We start from the raw sequence: 24,686 nt of genomic DNA on the forward strand, positions 1-24,686 counted from the left end.
AAAGCAAAGACTATTGAGAATGTCTCACAAACACAAATTACACATCAGCAGGTAGATTTGACCTTCAAGGTGGGCACATTTTATGTTAAGTGCACTTTGGGTGGAATTTAAGATGAATCTAGGACTTTCATGATGGTTGTATCTGTGTGTGTGTGTGTGTGTGTGTGTGTGTACACATATATATACACACACAGACACATATAGATAGATAGATATAGATATAGATATGGAGAGTGAGAGACAGAGAGAGAGAGAGAGAGAGAGAGAGAGTGTGTGTTTATCTTGCTGTCTTGTCCTGGCTGCTCTCCAACTCTGGGCCTCAATGAATCCTCCGGTCTGCCCCTCCCAAAGTGTCCAGATTATAAATGTGAGCCACCTCACCCAGCCCATTTTAATATTTTTAATTTAGTTCAACAATTGTGGAAGACAGTGTGGTAATTTCTCAAGGATCTAGAACCAGAAATTCCATTTCACCCAGCAATCCCATTAACTGGGTATAAGCCCAAAGGATCATACATCATTCTACAATAAAGACACATGCGCACATATGTTTATTGCAGCACTCTTCAATAGCAAAGACTTGGAACCAACCCAAATGCCCATCAATGATAGAATGGATAATGAAAACGTGGCCCACATACACCATGGAATACTATGCAGCCATAAAAAAGGACGAGTTCATGTGCTTTGTGGGGAATGGATGAAGGTGGAAACTATCATTCTCAGCAAATTAACACAAGAACAGAAAACCAAACACTGCATGTTCTCAGTCATAAGTGCAAGTTGAAAAATGAGGACACGTAAACACAGGGAGGGGAACATCACACACCAGGGCCTGCTGGCGGCTGGGGGGCAAGGGGAGAGATAGCATTAGGACAAACACCTAATGTAGATGTTGGGTTGATGGGTGCAGCAAACCACCATAGCACATGTATAGGTTCATGTAATAAACCTACACATTCTGCACGTGTATCCCAGAACTCAAAGTATAATAAAGAAAAAAGTTTTAAACTTAAATACACATTCCACAAATTACATAACAAGTTTAGGAAGCCTCCTTTATGCCAGTTTTACAGAAACAGAAATGACGGCACATCGATGACAAGATGTCAAAGTGGCAACATCCTAAAGTAGTGAAAGAGAAAGAAAGTTGTTCTGGAATTCTATGCCACAGTGAAAACTCTTTCAAAATTGTGACTGAAGTAAGGACATTCAAAGACATACACAAAATGAGGCCAGGCGCTGTGACTCAGGCCTGTAATCCCAGCACTTTGGGAAGCAAGGGGATCACTTGAGGTCAGGGAGTCAGAGACCAGCTGGCCAACATGGCAAAGCCTCGCCTCTACTAAAAATACAAAAATTAGCCAGGTGTGGTGGCACGTACCTATAATCCCAGCTACTCAGGAGGCTTAAGCATGAGAATCACTTGAACCCAGGAGATGGAGGTTGCAGCGAGCTGAGGTCATGCCACTGCACCTGAGCCTGGACGATGGAGCAAAACTCCATCTAAGAAAAAAATACAAATAGGGAAACCCATTCGGGACCCTTCTTCTTCACGAGGGAGCTTTTCTCTTTCTTTCACCTGTTAAATTTCTGCTCTTAAATGAAAACAAAAATGCAAATAAAAATAAAGACATACAAATATATGAAATCATTCACTGACCCACACTACAAGAAATGTTAAAGGAGTCGTCTAGGCCTCAGATAAGGATACCAGAGAGAAAGCTGGACCTCCACAAAGAAATACAGATGACTGAAAACCTCTATGTGGGTACTTCCATGTTGGGGTTTATAACATGTCTAAAATCAAATTACATGACACTAGCACAAAGGCCAGAAGGGGAGGTACAATGTCACCTGATGGCAGCCTGATCAAGGTGTAGTCTAGAAACCAGAAAGCCATCACTGACACAACAAAAGAAAGAATTACAGCTAATAAGCCAAAAAAGGAAAGACAATGGACTGATATAAAAGCCATGTGCTCACTCTGCTGGAACCACTGCTCTCCGGGCCTCTCCCTATAGAAACACACCGGTGGCCAGTGAAAGTGAACAAGATTGATGACGGCAGCATCGTTTGTAATCCTAAAGTAATAGAACCAACGCAATTTCAAACATAATGGAAAACGCTTTATTTAACAAACACGGACAATCGAACAAACAGTGGAAGGAAGTCCTTTTGCCTAGAGGAACGCGGAGGGTCAGGAGATGCTATTCCTGCATGGATTTCAGGGTTTCCAGACGCCTACTTTTCAGGCTAGTTCTTCCGGAAGATCTTATTCTTGGGGAGCTACAGGTTCTCGCATTTGGGCTCTTCCAGGTTCTGTCTCCGTTTTCCCCTCAATTCCTCCCCATTCTGCTGCAATAAAAAAATTAAACCTCACCGCCAGCGCCTCTGTACGAGCCTTTTAGGCGGTCTGGATGTCTGGTCCACCGCTCCCCGGCCTCTTTCCCCGCTTGTCCGGTCCCCGGACCCGACCCCAGCCCAGCTGCGCCCCCGGCTCCACCGCGCAGAAGATGCCCTGGAGGCCCTGCCCTTTGCTCACCCCGCGGAGGGCCGAGAAATCAACCTGAATAAACGCTTTGTAAACGGAATTTCCATGGAAAAATCTCTCATGATTGCCATTCTCAAGGCTCTTCAAAGGACTAAAAGCTAAAGGCGACGATGGAGTCATTGGGCAAGTCGTGCGCCCTGCTGAGTGCAGGACCCTGCGCCCCGCCAGGGGACCCACGAGCGACCCTCACCCCATCCCTGCCCTGGCGGGGCCCCGTGCGGGACACAGGATCGGGAGACGGCAGCGAAAGCGACTGCGCAGGGTGGGCAGAGGGTCCCTCACTGGGTGAAGTCGGCGCAGAGAACGCGAAGAGCCATCCCGGGAGCCGGCCGGGCGCTCAGCGTCCCTTCCACCCCCAGGTGCCTCCGCCCGGGTCGCGGACGGGGCGTTTCCGGGGGCTCGTGAAGCAGCGGCGGGGCAGGACCGGCGAAGGCCATTCCGCTGTCCTCTGACTTCAGAATCTCCCAACGCGTGGGTGTCCTAAGGCACCAGCGGACTCGCTGCTCCGATCTCTCCGAGCCTCGCTAGCCGTCCTGCCCAGGCAGCCCTCAGTGTGGAAGGGATGCGGGACCTTTGGTGAGTGGCCGAACCCATCGCACTCGGGGGAGCCGGCAGCACCTGTCTCTGTGGCGCAATCGGTTAGCGCGTTCGGCTGTTAACCGAAAGGTTGGTGGTTCGAGCCCACCCAGGGACGCCTCCTCTAACTTTTAAATCGTTCATATATTATCAATCACTGGAGAATCTCCCATTTCTTCCCATAGTCCTAACTCCGAAAGGTTGGTGGTTCCAGGCCAGCCAGGGATATGCCCATTTCAGGGAGGGTTTTCTCTTCTCAGGATTCTAGTCACAGTTAACAGGGAGCCCTGTCAAGGGCCACCCCCCTGACAGATCCAATTCTGACAGAGCATCTCCTGAAATGTCAGGTTGTCTTGTGCCTGGGTACAAGAAACAGAGACCAAATGAGTCCCTCTGGTGCGATAAAATCCTCGTGCTGCACCTCATAGGCTTGGATGGGTTAACAGGGACCAGCCTCAATGTTTTTCATTTTTAGCAGGAAGCTTAGAGAGGTGTCCTATCCCCAGGATGTGCCTGGATTTACGTAATGTGACCAGTAGAATCATTTATCATCATTGTAATCCTCTCCATCAATTTTTGAAAACAGCATTTCCCCCCTCAGTTTGTGCATGATTTATTTAACCCTTTTGAATCTGTGTTGGAAATGAGGTTGCCTCGTGGTTTTAGGATTTCCAAGAATCCTGCAGTGATCATTCTTGCACACATCTCTTTGGCTACTAATATTCCTATAGAGTAGAGAACTGGATGTGCCACTGCCATATTAAAGGCTTTTTTTTTTTTTTTTAGACGGAGTTTCGCTCTTGTTACCCAGGCTGGAGTGCAATGGCGCGATCTCGGCTCACTGCAACCTCCGCCTCCCGGGCTCAGGCAATTCTCCTGCTTCAGCCTCCTGAGCAGCTGGGATTACAAGCACGCGCCACCATGCCCAGCTAGTTTTTTGTATTTTTAGTAGAGACGGGGTTTCACCATGTTGACCAGGATGGTCTCGATCTCTCGACCTCATGATCCACCTGCCTTGGCCTCCCAAAGTGCTGGGATTACAGACTTGGGCCACCGTGCCCAGCCTACAGGCTTTTTAATTTTAATTTTTAGTTTTTGTGGCAGGGTCTCATTCTGTCTCTCAGGCTGGAGTGCAGTGGCCCCATCACATGTCACTGCAGCTTCGACTTCCCAGGCTCAAGCGATCCTTCCATCGCTCAGCCTTCCCAGTAGCTGGGACTACAGTCGTGGGCCATCATGCTCTGCTGATTTTTGTATGTTTTGTAGAGAAGGGATTTCACCATGTGGCACAGGCTGGTCTCCTAATCTTAATCGAAGTTAATACGAGCACACTTTCGTCTGTGTAGGTTATACTGGGCTCAAGCAGCTCTGAGGCCTCACAAAGTGCCAGGATTTACTGGCATGAGCCACTGCATCAGGCCTTGTATAACGCCTGCAACTTCAGCAAATTTAGCAAATTTATCTTCTGTGGGAGAGGTAACAAATCATATTCCAATTTATTTCTCAACTCTGATACTGTCCCTTTCTTCATTTACTTGCTGGCACAACAAACTTTCTTCTCCCTCCCCATCTTTTTTTAGAGTAGGTGTCACTCTGTCACCCAGTGTGGAGTGCAGTGGTGTGATCTCAGCTCACTGCAACCTCCACCCGCCGGGCTCCAGCGATCCTCACACCTCAGCCTCCACAGTAGCTGGATCTACTGGCATGCGCGAGCACCTTCAGTTTTTTGTTTGTTTGTTTGTTTTGTTTTTATTTTTGTTTTTGTTTTTGTAGAGATAGGGTCTCGCTTTGTTGCCCATGTTGGTCTCTAACTCCTGGGCTCAACAGATCCATCTGCCTTGGTCTCCCAAACTGCTGGGATTTCAGGTGTGAGCCACCACCCTTGGCCATGTGCCCAGGATATTCTAATAAGGGGCTAGGTGGCTTCGTGGTTTAACTAAGGGGATGATACAACAGAAGGACATGGAGGACATTACACACAGATATTCTGTGGCACAGGATGGATAGGTAAACTTCTAACACATTTCATTTGATTTTTGAGACAAGGTCTCGTGCTGTTGCCAAGGCAGCCGTGCAGTGGCACAGTCATAGTGGAGCATGATCACGGCTCACTGCAGCCTCAACCTCCCCGGGCTCAGGAGATCCTCCCACCTCAGCCTCCTGAGTAGCTGGGACTACCAGCATACACCAATGCTGGCTGGCTAATTTTCATATCCTTTCGTAGAGAAGGGGTTTCACCATGTTGCCCGGGCTGCTCTCCAACTGAGCTCAAGAAATCCACCTGCCTCAGGCTCTCTAAGTGCTGGTGTTACAGTTGTGAGTCACTGTGCCCAGCTTGTAATTGTTTCCTGTGGTGACCAAGTCACATGGGTCCAGAGAAGACAGGTCACAGTGACCTCTTTGATAGTCTTCCGCCAAGTCATTTATGCAAAGGAGCAAAATCACAATGGTCTCAGACATTTTTTTCTCCTTTCAATTCCTCTTTTCTTTCTAAATTTTGATTTGACTTTTATTTGCTGAAAACAATCTAATGCCAGCTCTCTCTTCTGTACTAATGAAGAATTAACACGCAGGTAAGTGTCTCTGAGTTATTCCCTGACTGATTTCTTTCAGAGCCTATGTCCATAAAAATCAGCCCATCTGAGAAACATCATTGGAGCCAACAGAATCCTGCACCTGACAGGCCCCTGTTACAGACCTGGATCCTTAGCGCTACTGGCTCTCGTTCCATTTCCCGCCGCTCAGCACACAGAAAGCCAATCATTGAGACACTGAGTATTGCTGAAGAAGAAGCTACTTGGGAGGCTGAGGTAGGAGAATGGCTTGAACCCGGGAGGCAGAGGTTGCAGTGAGCCGAGATGGAGCCATTGCATTCCAGCCTGGCCGACAGAGTGAGACTCTGTCTCAAAAGAGAGAGAAAAAGAGAATACAATAGTGTAACCATTCTAAAATACTGCCTGATAGTTTCCAATACAGTGAAAAACACACCTACTTCCTGACCCAGCCATTCCATTACAAGGCTTATACTCAACAGAAATGAAGGCACAGGTCCATAAAAAGGCCCATTGTGGAATATTTGTAAACACCTTTTTCACAATTGCCAAGAGTAGAAATAGTCCAATTGTCCATCACCTGTAGTGTATTCACAGGTTAGAATGCACTCACCAATAACACCAAAAACCAGAGAATCATGCCATATAATGGAAGCATCTCATAACCACTGTTGCATTAAAAAAAAAACACAAAAAACAAAAAACCAAACAGGCAAAATCAGTATATTTCTTTACATGATTTCAAAAAGAAGCAAAAGTAAATCACAGAGATAGAAATCAGAAGGGTGACTGCCTAAGTGGGGATGGGGTGAGGATTGACTGGAAGGGGCACTAATGACTTTTTGGGCTGGTGACAATGTCCCATACCTTGATCTAGGTGACAGTTTCTTTTGTCAAAATACACTGGGCCTCGAAGTTAGGATTAGCACACTTTGGTCTGTGTGGATTATACCTCAGTCATTTACTGTTAGCAAATAAAGAAATAAAAACAAAATTAAAAATTGGGGTTGGGGAATGTCATTAAGTTTCAATTTTATTATATTCTTTAGGTTTCACTTAAAATACCCGGTTGGAATTGAACTCTCGTCTTCTCTTGTTCATTTCTGTTTCTGCCTAAAATGACCCTAAGGATGTTTGAAATATCTGAGCTAAAGAAACAGGCATGGCCACATCATGTCATCAGTAAAAGATCCCAATAAGGCTGACTGAGAGAGAGCTCCTCAGCTTTTGGATATTGCCCTTAATCAGAGAGGGGGCAAAAGTCTAGCCTTAAGGGCTGGGCGCGGTGGCTCAAGCCTGTAATCCCAGCACTTTGGGAGGCCGAGGCGGGTGGATCACGAGGTCGAGAGATTCGAGACCATCCTGGTCAACATGGTGAAACCCCGTCTCTACTAAAAATACAAAAAATTAGCTGGGCATGGTGGCGCGTGCCTGTAATCCCAGCTACTTAGGAGGCTGAGACAGGAGAATTGCCTGAACCCAGGAGGTGGAGGTTGCGGTGAGCCGAGATCGCGCCATTGCACTCCAGCCTGGGCAACAAGAGCGAAACTCCGTCTCAAAAAAAAAAAAAAAAAAAAGTCTAGCCTTTCAGGATAACGGACCCAGCATGCAGGTTACGGGTTGCTTCTGTTTCTGCCGCTACAGAGAGCTCTGAAGCCACAGGAAAGTTGTAACCTCTCTGGTCCCAGGTAAACCGCGCAGCCCAGGCTGAGCTTGGAGGCTAACGGGAAAGAAAAGCCCTACACCCTAGAAGGCACACTGCAGTGACTCCGATTTGAGCCGAGTTTGCTGCGGCCACAGCACCCAGTAGCAACCGCGATGCGAGCAGGGCGAGCCGCAGAATCGGACGCGGCCCGACTCTCTTTAAACTGAATGTAGGGCTGCTTCCGTTTTGGAGATCAAAGGGTCCGCATAGATTTCGTTTTTTCTTGGTGTCTCTTCATTTTTCCCCACTCTGCTACGATAAGCAAACAAACAAACAAAAAACAAAACACTTGCCATCTCTCCCTGGTGCAGTCCTCACCGCTGCACAAAGCGACTGCGAAGTTTTGACTCCCGGGTCCCGACTCTACCGACTACCGGCCCTCCTCCCGGCCATTCCCTGTGGGACCCACCCCCTGCCCAGCTCCCAGCCTCCTGCCCCAGGCACGCACCCCAAATCAGCGCGGCTGAGCCCCTCAGCTCCATCTCGCCAAGTGGTAAGAGAGGGGCAGGACCCTTTTCTTGCCGCTGGCCCCTAGAGGACCTCACCCCTTGCCCTCTTCTGGGGGTGCGGAGAAATCAATCGGAATCAACGCTTTTCAGAAAGAACCTACTTCCCCTTCGCGACCAGTCTGGGCGAAATCCTGTCTGTAGAAAACATACAAAGTTAGCCGGCATGGTGGCGCGCCTGTTGTCCCAGCTATCTGGGGGCTGAGGCAAGGAGATGGCTTGGCCCCGGGAAGTGGAGGCTGGTGGAGGCTGCAGTGAGCCGAGTTTGCACCACTGCACTCCGGCCTGGGCGACCGAGTGAGACTCTGTCAACAAACAAAACAAAATAAAACTTCCCCGTGGAAAAACAGTGCGTGATTTCTACTTTCAGGATTCTTCAAAGGGCTGAAAGCAAAAGGCGACGACGGATTCGTTCGACAAGTCCTCGCCGTGGGCCCTGGTGAGTGCCAGACCCTGCTCCTCCCGAGAAGACCCACCAGCGACCCTCACCCCATCCCTGCCCTGGTGGAGCCCGCGATCGGGGCACAGGATCCGAAGACGGCAGCGGCAGCTCCGCAGCGCCCGGAAAGCCACTGAGCAGCGTGGGCACAGGCTCCCTCACTAGGTGAAGGCGGAGCAAGGGACGGAAAGAGCCATCCCGGGAGCCCGCCGCGGGTTCAGCTTCGCCTGGGCCACCAGGCGGCTCGGGCAGGTTTCGGATGGGGGCGTTTCCGGGGACTTTTGAAGCAGGCCAGGGGCAGGGTGGGTGAAGGCCATTCGACTGTCCTGGCCTCCGAATCTCCCAACGCGCCGGTGTTCAACGTGACCAGAGCGACTCACCGGCCTCTAATGTCTCCGGTTTTCCAAGGCCTCCTCAGTCATCCTGAGGACAGAAGGGCTGGGGACAGTTTGGTGAGTGCGCCCTGCCTACAGCATCCTGTAGAATCGGTAGTCATGGTCTCTGTGGCTCAATGGGTTAGCGCGTTTGGCTGGACTAGATGGAGGAGACAGAGGTGGACAGACTCAAGAAAAATTTGCAAGGTGAAAACCAGTAGGATTTGCTGATGGATGGAATACAGGAGGGGAGAGGTAGATTATTAGGGCCATATCTTAGTTTTCTTATACAAGATGGATTCAATTGCAATGACATTGTTCATTGAAATTGACTTTAAATAATGGCACGACCTAAAGTTATGCAAACATTTGCCTTGGATAAAATGTCAAGTTTTTAAAGTTTTTAGCTGGGTGGACAGCATGGCTTGACTTCCTATCTCTTGGTATCTCTTAATGTTGTTAAAGAAAAGTTTTTCTCCTCTGAGTGGCTTATTTCAGTGGAAGTCCATCTGCAAAATCTGTTCTAAATTTAAATCAGAAAATAACTACGTGTCCTTGACACGCTCATTATTGTTTTTGAGAGTGACCTAAGGCCGCCTCGGGGGGATCTGGGGGCTGTCTCGCGAAGCCTGCGCGTCTGCACCGGGTGCCCTGCCTGGGGGCAGCTCAACACCTGCAGTCCTAAGAGCGGGTTCGCCCGGGCTCCCAGGGGGTGTGTTTCCTGCCTCTTTAACCTGCTAGGGGCGGTTCCAGTTGCCAGGAAATCAGCGTTTTTCAGGATTCCGGGCTGGTGCTTTGAAGGAGAGGCGGAGGGGAGACAGGGATGTCCCGGTTCTTGCCTCACCGGCCAGTCCCCCGCCGGCCCTAACGAGGTTGCGCCCCGGAGGCCGAGGGCCCTTTAAGGCCCGCGCCTGCGCCGTGCGCTCCCGGCAGCGCGTCCTGGAGGAGCCCGCGGGCTGCCGGCGGGGCTGGGCGGCGGTTGAGACGCCGGTGCCGCGAGGCGGAGGTCACGGTCCCCGGGCGCCGGAGCTTCTGAGTGAGCGCCAGGCATTTGTAAACGCCAGAAGCGCGACCTGCGGAGCCAGGAGCGGGGGCGCGGCCGGGCGGCGGCCGTCTGCACGGGAGGTTGACGTCTCCGGTGGTTCCAGCTGAGGGCGCCAAGCCGGACCCCGGTGAGTCCGGGCCGCGTGGGGGCACCGCAGGGTCGCGGCGCGTCCGGGGGCCCAGCAAGTGTCGCTGCGCGAGCGGGGCGGGCGCCGGGGCCCCTTCCCTGCGCTGCATTCCTCGCCCGCCGCTGGCGCCCGCCGCCCTCTCGTGGGCGCGGGGCAAGAAACTCGCGGGGTGTCTTCCCGTGGCCTCCCAGGGGGCGCAGGGACGGAGCAGCCTCGGGGGCCGGTCCTCGTAAATCCCGTGGGGACGCGGACCCTGCGCCCCACCTTCCAGGCCGGAAATCGGTTCCCTCCGGGGACCTGCGGGGCGGGAGCGCTCTGGCCCCTGACGTGCGAAGTTGGATCTTTCTTGGCGTCCGGGATTCGGCGCCTGGCGCTGTCTCCTGGCTGGTGGCGGGCAAGCCAGGTGTGCCAGGTCCAGGACGCACGAGAGGAGCGTTTGCCGCCGTCACTGAATCCCCTCAGCACTAGCGGGGCAAGCCTCAGATTCACCGCAGGGTTTCCCGCAGGTTGGATTGTGGCGCTGCTGTGTGCGCTCCAAAGACTTGCTGTGATTTCCGTGTGTGTGTGTGTGTGTGTGTGTGTGTGTGTGTGTGTGTGTGTCTGTCTGTGTCTCTCTCTCTCTCTCTCTCTCTCTCTCTCTCTCTCTCTCTCTCTCTCTCTCTCTCTCTCTCTCTGTGGCTTCTTAGATGATCTCATTTGGCATCCTCTCACCCAAGAGTTAAGCAGGGCATTTGGAATGGTTTCCTCGCTTTCCTCCTGTCTTTTGCTGGTAAAGCGGCTTCCGACGGTCAGTCTTCTCCTGCGGTGCCGTCTTTTCTTGGGGTTACAGTGCTGTCCATCCGTTCTTTGCGGAAGGAATGACTCCCAGGGCTTGACGAAGTTAAAGTGATCTACTGGTAGTTTTTAATCTCTGATCTGAGCTGTTAGCATTAGTTGCTTTCTTTCTGTTTTTAAACTTTACTGATAAAATTTCACCAGTGACCTGAAGCTCTTTTATTTTGTGTTCTAAAATGCTAGCTTTAAGATATCTGAGAACTTTGTGTCAAAGAAATCTTCGAAAAGTTATGAAGTATACACAAGAAGTTCACAATTGTAAAAGTGCAGGTGGTCTGGGAGCAGTGGATCACAGCTATAACCCCAGCACTTCGGGAGGTCAAGATGGTCAGACCACTTGAGCCCAGCAGTTCCAGACCAGCCTGGCAATGTGGCAAAACCCCATCTCTACTAAAAATACAAAACTTAATTGTGTGTGGTGGTGTGTGCCTGTAGTCCTAGCTACCCGGGAGGCTGGGGTGGGAGGATCACCAGAGCCCAAGAGGTTGAGATTGCAGTGAGCCGCGATCATGCCATTGCACTCCGGCCTGGATGGCAGAGGCTGGGCATGGTGGCTCATGCCTGTAATCCCAGCATTTTGGGAGGCCCAGGCAGGTGGATCACCTGAGTTCGGAAGTTTGAGAACAGCCTGGCCAACATGGTGAAACCCTGTCTCTTAGAAAAAAAAAAAAAAAAAAGTACAGGTAATGAATTTTTACTAAGTGAACCACCACAGACCGAGAAATAGAACATGACTAGATTGGTGTATATATGTAGGGGTGGCATTGTTGTTTTTAGAGGTATATGAATGATAAAACTTTAGTATGAGATATTGTTGAACATTTTCCCAAAGTGGTTGGACCATTTAGCAGGGAATATTCCGGTTACCCTACATCCTTGCTGATGCTTGTCAGTTCAAAATTATTTTGCCATTCGAATAGAGGTGCAGCAGTATATCAGTGTGGTTTCAATTTGCATTTTCCTGGTATTGAGATTGAGTATTTTTTTATTGTCATTTATATGTCCTCTTTTGTGAAGTGTCTGTTCAGTCTTTGTATCCTGTTTTCATTGATATGCTTGTTTTTCTGTTGATTTGTAATACTTTATTCTGGGTATGCGTGGTTTCTAGAATATATATGTATTGCGTTTCTCTTTTTTCAAACTGTAGCTTGCCTTTTGACTCTTTTAATGGTGTTTTTACATGAATGGAGATTCTCTAATGTTTTTTTTTTTTTTTATTTCTTTTTGAGACAGGATCTCACTCTGTTGTCCAGGCTGAGTGCAGTGGCAGAATCACAGTTCAGTGCAACCTGGACCTCCCAAGGCTCAGGTGATCCTCCTGCCTGAGCCTCCAAGTAGCTGGGACCTACAGGGGAGCACCATTATGCTCAGCTCTTTTTTTGTGTTTTTAGTAGAGATGAGGTTTTGCCACAGGCTGGTCTGGAATTCCTCAGCTTAAGTGATACACCTGCCTTGGCTTCCCAAAGTATTGGGATTATAGGCGTGAGCCACTGCACCCAGGCTGAGTTTCTTAATTTTAATAAAATTATACTTGATCAATCTTTTCATTTATGGTGACTGCTTTTTGTGTCCTGTTTAAGACATCAATGCCTAACCTAAGAATACGAACACATTTTTCTGTGTTAGACTTACAGCAATTTTATTTTAGTTTATGCATTTATTTTTCAGACAGGGTCTCACTCTACTGCCCAGCCTGGAGTGTGGTGGCATGATCTCAGCTCACTGCAGCCTCCACCTCCTGGCTCAAGTGATCCTCTCACCTCAGCCTACTGAGTAGCTGTGACTACAGGCATGTGCCACCATTGTCTGGCTAATTTTTGTATTTTCTGTAGAGACGAGGATTCAACATGTTTCCCAGGTTGGTCTCGAACTCTTGGGCTCAAATAGTGTGCCTGCTTCAGCCTCTCAGAGTGCTGAGATGACAGGTGTGAGCCACCTCACCTGGCCGTGATTCACTTTTTACTACACGGAGTGACTGCTTGATCCAGCACCATGTATTGACAAGACCATCCTTGCCCTTCTGTACTGTTGGGCACTTTTTTTCCATAAATTGGATGGCTATACGGTTATCTGATTTATGAAATTACTGTGGGTCTGTTTCTGGACCAATCTGGGCAACACAGTGAGATCCCGTCTCTACAAAATAAAATAAAATAAATGATTTTTAAAAAGTGGGTAGAACAGATGGAGTCATAGGTGTAATTTATAAATGATTGTCAATTTCTTGGCTACATTCAGGTGTTGGTAAGTCAGATCTGTTGGGCGTTCAGGCAAAATGTATTAAGTGAATTATATGGTGTTCAGAATGATTGCTAGATGTTCATTGTGACTTGAATTAGATGTTATTTGGGACTTACAGAGCTACAGTTTTGACACTTTTATTTATTTGTCTTTTTAAAATGTTTACAATCTTCCTGTCAAGGCACTAACTATTTTCTACTTAATTGTTCTTAAGTGTCCTTAATTTACCAGGAAAACTTTAGGGATTATACCTAAATAAGTGTTAAGCCGTTTAAAGGGCTGATGTGATGTGATGTAGACAATAATATTCTACATAATAGTTTCAGGACTACATTGATTAAATTGTTTCTTTTTCCTTTAAAAAAATTTTTTTTCTTGTGACAGGGTCTCTCTGTGTTGCCCAGGCTGGAGTGCAGTGGTGCAGTGGTGTGATCATGGCTCACTGTAGCTTTGAGCTCTCAGGCTTAAGCAGTCCTCTCAGCTCAGCCTCCTTAGTAGCTGGGACTACAGCCCGCACCACCATGCCCAGCTCATTTTTTATTTTTTGTATACAGGGTCTTCCTTCCTACGGTGCCCACACTGGTTTCAAACTCCTGGCCTCAAATGATCCTCCCACCTTGGCATCCCAAAGTGTTGGTGTTTCAGTGGTGAGCCATCACACCTGGCCATTTTAGTTTTAATAATTTATATCTATTTCTAGTTTAAAATATTTACTAAAATCTATTATTTATGAATATGGTATTCATTATTGTTAAGATTATTTTGTATGTGTTTAATTTCATTTTCAGTATAAGCTCTTGGAAATTAGAAATCTTATCCCTTATTCACTACTGTATTCTCAGTACTTGACCTTGCCTGGTATGAAACAGGATATTGAATAAATATTTGTTAGATGAATGAGTGAATGAACATACTGATACCACATTCAACAACTCTCCAAGTATCACAGCATTCACCATCTAACAAATAAAATAGCTCGTAGAGAGCAGAGCCACAGTCAACCTGCCGTAAAAGGAAGTGTCAATGAAAATCAACCTTTGTATGTGTAGCTGCTAAGATTTGGGGGCTTTTGTTACCGCAGCATGAACTAGCAAAGCTCAGTGAGACAGCAGATAGAATATACACATATAAACAGACCAGATAGACCAGTAGATGAGATTCCAAAGATAGTTCAGTCAGCATTAACTAACTACACCCACACTCTCCTCCTAACAGAAAGAATGGAATTCCTGTTCACTGAGATCTGCCTCAAACAGTATCTTTGTGAAAAGTAAGCACTTTCTCTGGCTACTCAAGTGATCAGTCGGGACTCTTTTTTCCCACCCGTCCCCGGTTGGAGTGTGGTGGTGCCATCGTAGCTCACTGTAACCTCTAACTCAAGGCTCAAGGAATCCTTCTGCCTCAGCCTCCAGAGTAGCTGAGACTACAAGTGTGCGCCACCATGCTCCGCTAATTGTTTATTTTTTATTTTCAGAGACAGGGTCTTACTGTGTTCCCCAGGCTGGTCAGGAGTTGATTGCATGTGACAGAAACCAACCAACTCTAGTTCCCCCCCTTTCAATCTGCTCCTTTCCCCGTCTTCCCAGTCTCCATAAGTGGCAGTTCCATCCTTCAAGTTGCCCAAGCGCTGAATCTCAATGCTAACCTTGATTTCTCTCTTTTATGTCACAGCCCATATGAAGGCAAATCATGCTCAGACCCAGGCGGAGGTTCCTGCTGACCCAGGCTCTCCCCGGCACGTTGTCCTTTACTGTCCTCCTGAGGGCGTCTGGAGCTTCAGTGCTGTGTGCTCTCGGCCTCCATGCTGGGGCACCACCGACTCCCGCCGTCCAGGGCTTCCAGTGGACTCTCCGAGGCACTGATGTGGAATCTTCCCCATTCGGTGCACCAAGAGCAGCCTCACACGGTGTGGGCTGACATGAAGAGCTGCCAGATCCGACAGGTAACAATCCTGAGGTCAGGGAGTCCTGTCTCTATTTTGACTCAGATGCGAAGGGAAGATGCCGTGGACCCTAAACATCGCAGCATGACCAGCGTGTGCCACCACGACCTGCAGCGCGTGGTCAGGTGGAAGTTATTTGACTTCAGGAGAGGACAGTGTTCTCTTCGGGCCTTTTCCTCAGTGGCCGGATGTGCGTCCCTCTCCTCTCTCTTCCCCTCTCACCCCCCGTCTCCATCCCCATTTCTCTCTCTGTCTCTTTCCACCTTGCTGTTCCCTTTCACCTGCTTTCTCCTCTTCAGCTTTCATGGTTCTCCCATCCACCCGCATTTCCCAGGCTAAGGCCCCTGCACTGTGCTGGGTGGGGAGATGTGTGTGGATTTAGGCGGTGCCCTCTAGATGTGTCCCGGATGGGGGAACATGGCTCAGCTGCCAGTATAATGGTTTCAGAGAGTGGCCACTTTTGAAGGCCTTTCACAGCTCCCATTCTAGAATCGTGTAGGTCTTAAAACTGATGGGCCACAGTGGAATTCTTGGTTCCTCAGGACCTTGTGGTGGACACCTTCTTTCACTGAGCATTCACAGGGTGGCTATTAGGTGCCAGGCCCTGCTCTGGCCTAGGGGCACCATAATGAGTAAATATCAGGTCACTACCCCATGGAACCCACCACTGCAGGGGCATCGAGAGGGGGAGAAAGCGATGTGGCCTGTGTGTGTCCTTCTCACGTGGTCACCTGCCAGGTCCTGGGGGAGTGGGAGCCAGTGCAAGGAGAGAAGCCCAGTGAGCAAGGCAAAGGCACGATGTCAGACCCAGGGCCTGAGACCCCGTCCTGCAGCCGGGCAGCTTCTGGAGTGGACAAGGAGCAGCAGGGAAGGTCGTGGCCTGGTGTTCTGGGGTCCACTGGCCCGTCTCATTCCTGTGGGTGCCAGAATTTGTCCAAAGGGAGGACTCGGTGTCTCTGGAAACAGCAGGCCAGAGACAGGATGTTTCAGAAACGGAGGAAGGAACTGTACATCGTGGAAACAGAGTATGGGTTTACAGTAGTGCGTCTCTTTCTAATAACTAGTTAGCGTGTTCCTGTTGATGGAAAATATTGGGGTTGTAAGTTCCCCTGGATCTTCTCATTGTCGTGTAAGTTCATTTGTTCCCCCTCCCTCCTGTCTTTCCTCCCTCCCCTCCTTCCTTCCTCCCTCCCTCCCTCCCTCCCTTCCATCATTCTCTTTTCTTTTTCTTTCTCTTCTCTCTCTCACTTTCTTTCTTTCTTTTAAACTTTTTTGAATAGACCACACTGTACTGAAACCCACATTATTTACCAAAATCTCTGGAGCTGCTTCTGTCTTTCAGGCAGGAATGTCATCCTGTATCCCTCAGCCCCTCCCAGCCTCCTTCTCCTTTGATTTGTGGGTGCCCCTGGGGCAGCTGCTGAGTCTCAGGGGTTTCTAGTCTTCATCAAGTTCTGCCCACCTGGATGATTTGCCCCTGTCCCTACCAGAAGCCTGCACTGTCTAGATCACTGAGGCTGCTTCCCCCTAACTGATCTGCTGTCTGTATTCCGAGGGCACCCCAGCAATAGAGGCAAAAGGCACAGGCATTGAAATCTCCAGCTGCTCTGACCCTAGGTTGGTGCACTTCCATGCCAAGTACTAAGCACACAAGAATCTGATGCCACCAAAACCTGATTTGGGTCTGCTGCCTCCTAATTTATTTTTTAGAGCAGTTCTAGGTTTACAGATAAATTGAGTAGATAGTACAGAGAGTTCTCCTAGGCTCCCCTGACGTCCAGTACACAATTTTCCTATTAGTGCGTTGTATTAGTGTGGTCTATCTGTTAACAATTGATCAACCAATATTGATACATCATTAGTAACTAAAGTTCATAGTTGACAGTAGGGTTCATTCTTCCAGTTTTCATAGATCGAGTTTTGGCAATTACATAATGTTGTAAACCCCCAATACAGCATCATATAAAATAGTTTCAGTGCTGAAGATTCCCTGCACTTCACCATTTCCTGCCTCCTCTCCTCCACCCCTGACAACCACTCGTCATTTCACTGTTTCTCTCTTTTAGACTTTTCAAGAACGTCCTACAGTTGGAATCATAAAGTAGATAGGTTTCCCAACTGGCTTCTTGCTTAAGTGATGGGCTTAAACTTCCTCCATGTCTTTTTGTGGCTTGATGGCTCATTTTAAAAAATCACTGAATTAGATTTCATTGTATGGCTACAACACAGTTTGTTTATTCATTCACGTTGTGAAAGACATCTTGGTTCTTCCAAGTTTTGACACTGATGAATAAAATTGCTGTAAGTACTTATGTGCAGGATTTTGAGTGAACTTCAGTTTTCCCAAGTGACTGTACCATTGTGATTTTCACTAGCTACGGAGAGTTCTGGCTGCTCCTCATCTTTGACAGCATTTGGTGTGTTTACCTTTTTGCATTTTAGCCATTCTAATAGGTTTCCAGTGATAGCTCGTTGTTTTAATGTGCAATTCCCTAGTGACCAACGATTTTGAGCACTTTGTATATGCTTATGCACCATCTGTATATTTTATTGGTGATGTGCTCAGATCTCTCACCTATTATTATTTTTTTGCCTTGTGTTGCTTAGTTCTCAGAATTCTTCATATATTTGAGAGAGCAGTGTTTTATCAGATTATTTTGTATATATTTTCTGCCAGTCTTTGACTTGCTTTTTTCATTATCTTCAAAGTGTCTTTCATAGAGCAGAAGTTTTTCATTTTCACGAGGCTCAACTTTATTTTTTTCATTCATGGATTGCGCTTTGGGGTGTGTATCTAAGAAGTTATCATGGAACCCACGTTCCCGAGCTCTGTTCCTATGTGATCTCCTGGGATTCTCATGGTTTTGCACCTTACCTTTAGGTGTAAGATTCATTTGCTAAAGGGCATAGCATGCACACCTAGATTCATTGATTGATTGGTTGATTTTGTGTTTGGTTGTCTAACTGTTCTAGCACCATTATTTGGAAAGGCTATCCTTGCTGCTTTAAATTGTCTTTAAACCTTTATGAAAGATCAGTGGACTGTATGTAGGCCTGTTTCTGGGCTCTGTATTCTTTTCCACAGATCTTATTTGTGTGTTTTTCCTCTTTTCACCAACTTCAAGCTGTTTTGGTTTCTGTAGCTTTCTAGTAAGTCCTGAAGTCGGTAGTACCAACTTTAGGGTTTTATTTCTTAACTTCATCATGACAACCTGATTGAGATTGTTGTAGTCAAACTTGGAAATGTGTGAGATTCCCCCTTAGTTTGGTCTTCAAGGGGTTTTTAATGCTCAAGGCAGGCCACCCTCAGCTGCTAGTAATCTGTGAATATCACTGAAGTGCTCCTCCCAGTGGCTGGCCCAGTAGCTTCTGTTCCTGGTGAGCTGAGACTCCTTGTGTGTTAGCCTGTCTCGCTCAGTTCTAGGGTGGCAGTTTTCCCTGTGACCTCACTTCTCTGGTCCAGCCTAGAAGAGCTGACTTTCAGTTTGTTCAGCTTTTCTGTGGCTGTGAGGATAAGTGAGGACTCCCTAGCTCTTTCCGTGTTGGAGTGGAAACCCAAAAGTTCATTCTAGAGTTACTTGTAATAAAAGTCACCCATTGTCAGTGTACAGCTTAATCATTTTAGGTGGATTTATAGAATTGTGCCGCCATCAGCAGAGTTCTATTTCAGTGCATTCTTGTCGCTTCCCCAAACTCCCTTGAGCCTCTTTGTAGTCATTTCCTTTCCTAATCCCTAGTCCCCATGCCTAGATCTGAATAGAATAAATATTTGGATAACGGACTTCATTATATTTACATCTTCATGTGTTTGGGACTTTATATAGTGGACTTTCATCTTCCCTTTCTGACAAATAGAGAAGAGGTTGCATTCTAGGGATGTTTTTGGGGAAACATAACAGTAGTCCTGTTTATGGTTCTCCTTGAATTGGTTCATCTGTGCTGGTGAGTGGTACTTGCTACAAAACCTTGTCTTGTGAGCACAAGGAAAGGAAATCTTCAAAAATTGGCCATTAAAACAGAGATGATACATTTTTACATAGTAATATGTGGAGTTAAATATTAAACCATCTTTATTCTTTTTCCCCCACCTTTTTTTTTTTCCACAGAGTTTTTGCTTTGTGCCCAGGCTGAGTGCAATGGCGCGATCTCAGCTCACTGCAACCTCTGCCTCCTGGGTTCAAGTGATTCTCCTGCCTCAGCCTCCTGAGTAGCTGGGATTATAGGTGTCCACCACCACAGCCAGCTAATTTTTGTATTTTTAGTAGAGACAAGTACCATATTGGCCAGGTTGGTCTCTAACTCTTGACCTCAGGTGATCTGCCTGCCCTGGCCTCGTAAAGTGCTAGGATTACAGGCATGAGTCGCCACACCAGGCCTGAAGCATCTCTTTCTTCTTTCAGAAATACGGTTGATAATAGTAACGCCGCACTCCTTGTGTGCCTGAAATGCCCCACATTGTCTTCTTCAGGTGGGAAGCGCTCTGGAACAGCCAGATAAAGGTGAGGGCAAGACTTTATTGTAGTTCTTTGACCGATTGATTGATTTTTGCTCTGAGGGGCGTTAGCATCTGTGTATCGGAAATAGAATTCAAGAGGAGAGACAGCACCCGTGTTAGTTTCCTCCTGCTGCCTGTGATCACATCACCACAAACCGGTGGTTTGAAGCCACAGAAGTCTGGAATGAAGCGGCTGGGTTTTCTGATCAGGGTCATGTGAAGCTACAGTCTGGGAATGGTCTGGCTATGGGTTTTCTCTAGCGCTCAGGCTATTTTTCTGAGTTCATTACATGTATTGAAGGAGTTTCTATTCTTGTTGGTGGGGGACTGAGGGCCCTTTTTCTGTGCTGACTGTCAACCAGGAGACACTCTGACTTCAGAGGCCACCTGCTTTCCTCCTTACCTGTCTTTCCCATCTTTCAACCAATAACCACTCATGGAGTCCTTCTCAAGCTCTGACTTCCCTTCTCTGACTTCATCTTCCCCAGCCAGCTGTGGAAAGCTCTGTCACTGTGGAGTGATGTGATTCGATCCAGTTCATGCAGGTAACCTAACCATCTTCAAGTCATGTAACTGCCATATTCCAATGTAATCACAGGAATGCTGTCTCATCACCTTAAGAGGCTTCAGAGACAAGCGTATGGCATGTTTGGGGACCATTTCGGAAATTCCGTCTACCGCAGTTGGACACTCACATTCCCCCATCTGCAAAATACATTCACCCTCTCCTCTAAAGTTTCCAAATTTCACATTAAAGCATTAGTTCAACATGAAAAATGTCACATAGACCACATCAGATCCAAAGTTTAAAATCTCATCTAAAGCATCCACACCAGGTGTGGATGAGGCCTCTGAGGGTGTCCATTAAATACAGATCCTGGACATAATGTCCTTACCTCCGTCGACCCGTCACACTGAACAAACTGCTCATCTGCTCCTAATGTGGAATGGCGGGACAGACACAGAAGGACAACTACGGTGATTCTAGTTCAAAAAGAAGGACCATGGAAGGGAGAAAGAAGTCACCGACCCACAGTCGTTTGGAAATGGAGCTGGGCAAAATCCAGCAGGAGGTTCTTAAGTAGGATCCACAGCCGGGGACTGCCCCTCCATCCTGTGGGACTTTGCCTCTGGGATCTTTGCTCTGCATTTCTTGAAACCATTATTATCTATCTTAATTTTCCCCCACTCCTTTGCTTCTTCTTTCTCCTCATGGCAGCATCCTCCGCTTAATCCTTGGTCCGTCACCCCCGGCAGAATTGGTCAGATAGTGCCCGTGTCACAGTGCTGACCGTGTCCACGAGGGGCTGTCCTTGTGAGCCCGTGCTCCTCTGGGACCGTCTTCACTGACCTGACCTCAGTCATGATTGCTTTCAGCTGCCCTGGCTGGCTTCGGAGAAAACCTAAGACCATGGAGACCCAGAGCCATTCTCTGCCCTGTCTATCTCCAGGAGAGGAAGAAAATAACAGGGATCTTCATGGAGAAATGACCCCCATGAGGGCCTGGACTCTCCAGCAGTCACAGCAGAGGAAACGCCCTGAGGAAGCATGGAGGAGCTGAACGCCCGGACTGGGAAAGCAGGTTTGTGTTGAGCACTATTTAATTCTCATGTGCTCCCTGCCCCGATCTACAAGCCAGTGAAAGACAACGGACTGAGAATAAGTAATAGGCCTATAGAACCATGATGAAGAATTGTCCAGGGAAAGGCCCCTTTACTCTGTTTGCAAGGTGAAATTGCTGTATTTAATCCAAAGTTTTCTGAAAGGCAGCAGTGAGTTTCCTCCCTGCTTGGCACAGGGAGGCTGAGGCCAAGGCTTGTGAGGTGTATCTGCTGCCACCAGGTGGTCAGGGAGCCTGGGAGAGTCTTAGACTTTCTGGGCTTCAGTTTTCTCATCAGTAAAGTAGGGGCTTAGTGTACCTTTCTGAGGTCCCTTCCTGCTCTGTTTTCCCTGAGCCGTTGAGGGGCTAAGATGGTTTTTAACACTGCCTGGACCTGTAACCCGCACTGACCTCTTTGGCTCTGACTCCTGACTGGCCCCTGTGTGTCTCCTGCAGAGCCTGAGCTGAGTCCACACCCTGGAAGCCCAGAACCGAGGAGACAGAGGGAAGAAAGAAAGTCGGCAGGTGTTTGGAGAAGAGAAGAACCTGCAGAGGACGAGTCAGCGCTGGAACAGGGGGGACCGAAGCCGGCGAGAGTGAGCACAGACGGGGCCAGGAGCCTCGGGGGATGGGCAGCGGGCCTGTGATCATGCAGCCACGCCAGGAGCAGCGCACGCTGAGCAGGGGGGACCGAGAGAGAAACCTACTCCGCAGGAGTCTCCTGAGCCTGGCCAGGGAGAGCCAAAGGGTGGATCAGAGCTGGTTTGTAGTGAGGGGCAGCACCGCTCCAAGACGGAGAGGATGCGACCGTGGGCCCCCGCCCCAGACCCCGGAGCCTCGACCTCGGGGCTCCCGTAGCAGTGGATGCTCTTCAGGTCAGCGTGGATTAGAGGGAATCACCGTGCTTGGAGAAGGGTGAGCGATGTCCGTTCTGACACCACACAGCTCTGCCCTAGGTCAGGTGCCAGAGTCAGTGATTCTTGCCAGTATACGAGGCAGTGATACTTCCACTACTCCTCTGTACTTTGAGTTGAGGAAGGTCTCTATGTGAAGAGTATTTACTGGGTGTTTAATTTTCTCTACACCGTGTTAAGCACTTGGGGGTCAGATAGAAGTTTCCCCAAGGAACTGAAGCCCATGAGAGAAAGAGGACAGAGACATGATTTCAAGAAAATAGGGTAGTTCTCCGAAAGTGAGGTGTCATGGCAGCCCAGAGGATGGGAGTGTAGGTGAAGACATTGCTCCTAAGGACAAGGGGAACCGTAAGAGGGATTCTTCAGAGCAGTCCTGTTTTTCCCCCAGTGTCCCACAGAAGAAGATCCTGGGGCATGACTGGTGTAGAGCAGGGTCTACAGGTGTAGGAGGGGGACTTGCTGCATCTTGGGAGAAATGATAACATCCCTGGGTGGACATTTTGGAGAGGAATGTCAGTGATTGGATTGGATATCTGTAGTCAGTTTTATTCTATCTTCGGTGAACACTGCTGAGAACTTCCTTTGTGCCAAACCCTGAGCTGGGAATCATGAACACAGAGATGAGTAGAATCCGATCTCGGCTTTCACAGAACTCTCAGTCTAGTGACTAGCGAGTTATGAGACGTGTAGTGATGGTGACTTCATTAGAGCAAGTGGCTCATACTGCATGGAGATGACCTCAGTGGATGGCCTGGTCCCCCTTGTGGTTGTTATCGACAGCTGGAGGACTTGCTTTGGGACAGTGACCCTGGACTTCTATCAGGTGTCAGCATCTTAGGTACAAGCAACACCTCAGTTCCTGTTGGGTCAAAACAGTGAAGACTGCCAAGGTGATCAGAGGACACTAGTGACATCAGTAGCTACTGATGAGGTCCTGGCCAGCTAGGGAAATAAAGATGTAAGTGTAACAATGATCCTAAATTTATTCTTTTTTTTTTTTTTTTTGAGACGGAGTTTCGCTCTTGTTACCCAGGCTGGAGTGCAATGGTGCGATCTCGGCTCACTGCAACCTCCGCCTCCTGGGTTCAGGCAATTCTCCTGCCTCAGCCTCCTGAGTAGCTGAGATTACAAGCACGCGCCACCATGCCCAGCTAATTTTTTGTGTTTTTAGTAGAGACGGGGTTTCACCATGTTGACCAGGATGGTCTCGATCTCTCGACCTCGTGATCCACCCGCCTTGGCCTCCCAAAGTGCTGGGATTACAGGCTTGAGCCACCGCGCCCAGCCTCTAAATTTATTCTTAACATAATGAGCAGAGATTTTCTGTCTTCTAAGTTAAATACTTTTTAGACTTCAAGATTCACCCACGTCGAAAATAACATATATATCGGCCATATTTCTGCCCTGAGATGATTTCTCCCTGTCCTTACCTGAAGCCTGCACTATCTGGGGCACTGAGTCTGTCTCAGGCTCACTGATCTGCCCTCTGGATTCCAGGGACACCCACAGAGCCAGTGGTTGAAGGCACAGGTGTTGATGTCTCCGACTGTTCTGACTCCAGCTTGGTGCACCTCAACACCCAGTATGAACCACACATAAAAGGATGCCACCACAATTTTGATTTGTGGGTGTTGCATCCTAACTTTAATAAAATGTAGTGGACATTATTTTTTACAAGAATTCTAGGTTTACAGATAAATTGAGCTGATAATACAGGGAATTCCCCTATTCTCGCCTGTCTCCTAGCACAGTTTTCTCTATCATTAGTATCATGCACTGCTGGGATATATATTTACAATTGATTAATCAATATTGATACATTATTATTAACTAAACTCTATAGTTTGCGTTAGGGTGCATTCTTTGAGTTTTACAGTTCTACGGGGCTTGACAATTACCATGTCATGAATCCCCAGTACAGTATCACACAGAAGATTTTTACTGCTGAAAACCTCCTTGTGTTCAACCAATTCATCCCTCCTGCACACTTGGCAATCACTGATCATTTCAATATCTCTACCATTTCAGCCGGGCGCGGTGGCTCAAGCCTGTAATCCCAGCACTTTGGGAGGCCGAGGCGGGTGGATCACAAGGTCAAGAGATCGAGACCATCCCGGTCAACATAGTGAAACCCCGTCTCTACTAAAAATACAAAAAATTAGCTGGGCATGGTGGCACGTGCCTGTAATCCCAGCTACTCAGGAGGCTGAGGCAGGAGAATTGCCTGAACCCAGGAGGCGGAGGTTGCGATGAGCCGAGATCGCGCCATTGCACTCCAGCCTGGGTAACAAGAGCAAAACTCTGTCTCAAAAAAAAAAAAAAAAAAAAAAAAAAAAAAAATATCTCTACCATTTTGACTGTCCTGGAATGTCCTAGTGTTGGAATCATACAGTGTGTAGAGTCTTTAGACTAGTTTCTTCTTAGCATTCTGTGTTTAAAGTGCCTCCATGTCTTCTCGTGGCCTGCTAGCTCATTTCATTGATCACTGAATCCTATTCTCTTGTACAGATATACCACAGTTTGTTCAGCCCCTCACTTACTGAGGGACATTTTGGTTACTTTCAGTTTTTGTTAAGTATGAGTAAAACTGTTGTACATACTTAGATGCAAGTTTTTGAGTGAACATGTTTTCACATTACTTTGGTAAGTATCTAAAACTGCTATTTTCAGGATTATGTGGCAAGGCTGTGTTTAGCTTTTTATTTTTATTTTAAAAAGTACCTGCCAAACTGTTTTCCAAATTGACTAGCGTTTTGCATTTCCACTAGCAGCGAGTGAGAGT

The 24,686-nt window shown here is 47.9% G+C and overlaps 1 protein-coding gene and 1 non-coding gene across 17 annotated transcripts in view; both read left to right on the forward strand.

Moving 5' to 3' along the window:
* The first annotated feature begins 3,174 nt into the window (after positions 1-3,174).
* Positions 3,175-3,248, forward strand: TRNAN-GUU (transfer RNA asparagine (anticodon GUU)). Its single transcript has one exon. It is a non-coding gene; the product is annotated as a tRNA-Asn (tRNA).
* A 5,313-nt stretch (positions 3,249-8,561) lies between these two features.
* The window catches only part of LOC120367418 (NBPF family member NBPF1-like), a 49,201-nt gene continuing 33,076 nt past the window's right edge, over positions 8,562-24,686 (forward strand). For 11 of the 16 annotated variants that reach the window (XM_074390037.1, XM_074390040.1, XM_074390044.1 and 8 more), the window contains exons 1-5: positions 9,662-9,878; positions 14,625-14,895; positions 19,296-19,394; positions 20,842-20,972; positions 21,447-21,586. The gene's annotated coding sequence lies outside the window, so the exon portion shown is untranslated. The other 5 variants (XM_074390038.1, XM_074390036.1, XM_074390042.1 and 2 more) reach the window with 5 other exon arrangements.

The sequence above is a fragment of the Saimiri boliviensis genome, chromosome 19, assembly GCF_048565385.1.
Source record: "Saimiri boliviensis isolate mSaiBol1 chromosome 19, mSaiBol1.pri, whole genome shotgun sequence".
Lineage (NCBI taxonomy): Eukaryota > Metazoa > Chordata > Mammalia > Primates > Cebidae > Saimiri > Saimiri boliviensis.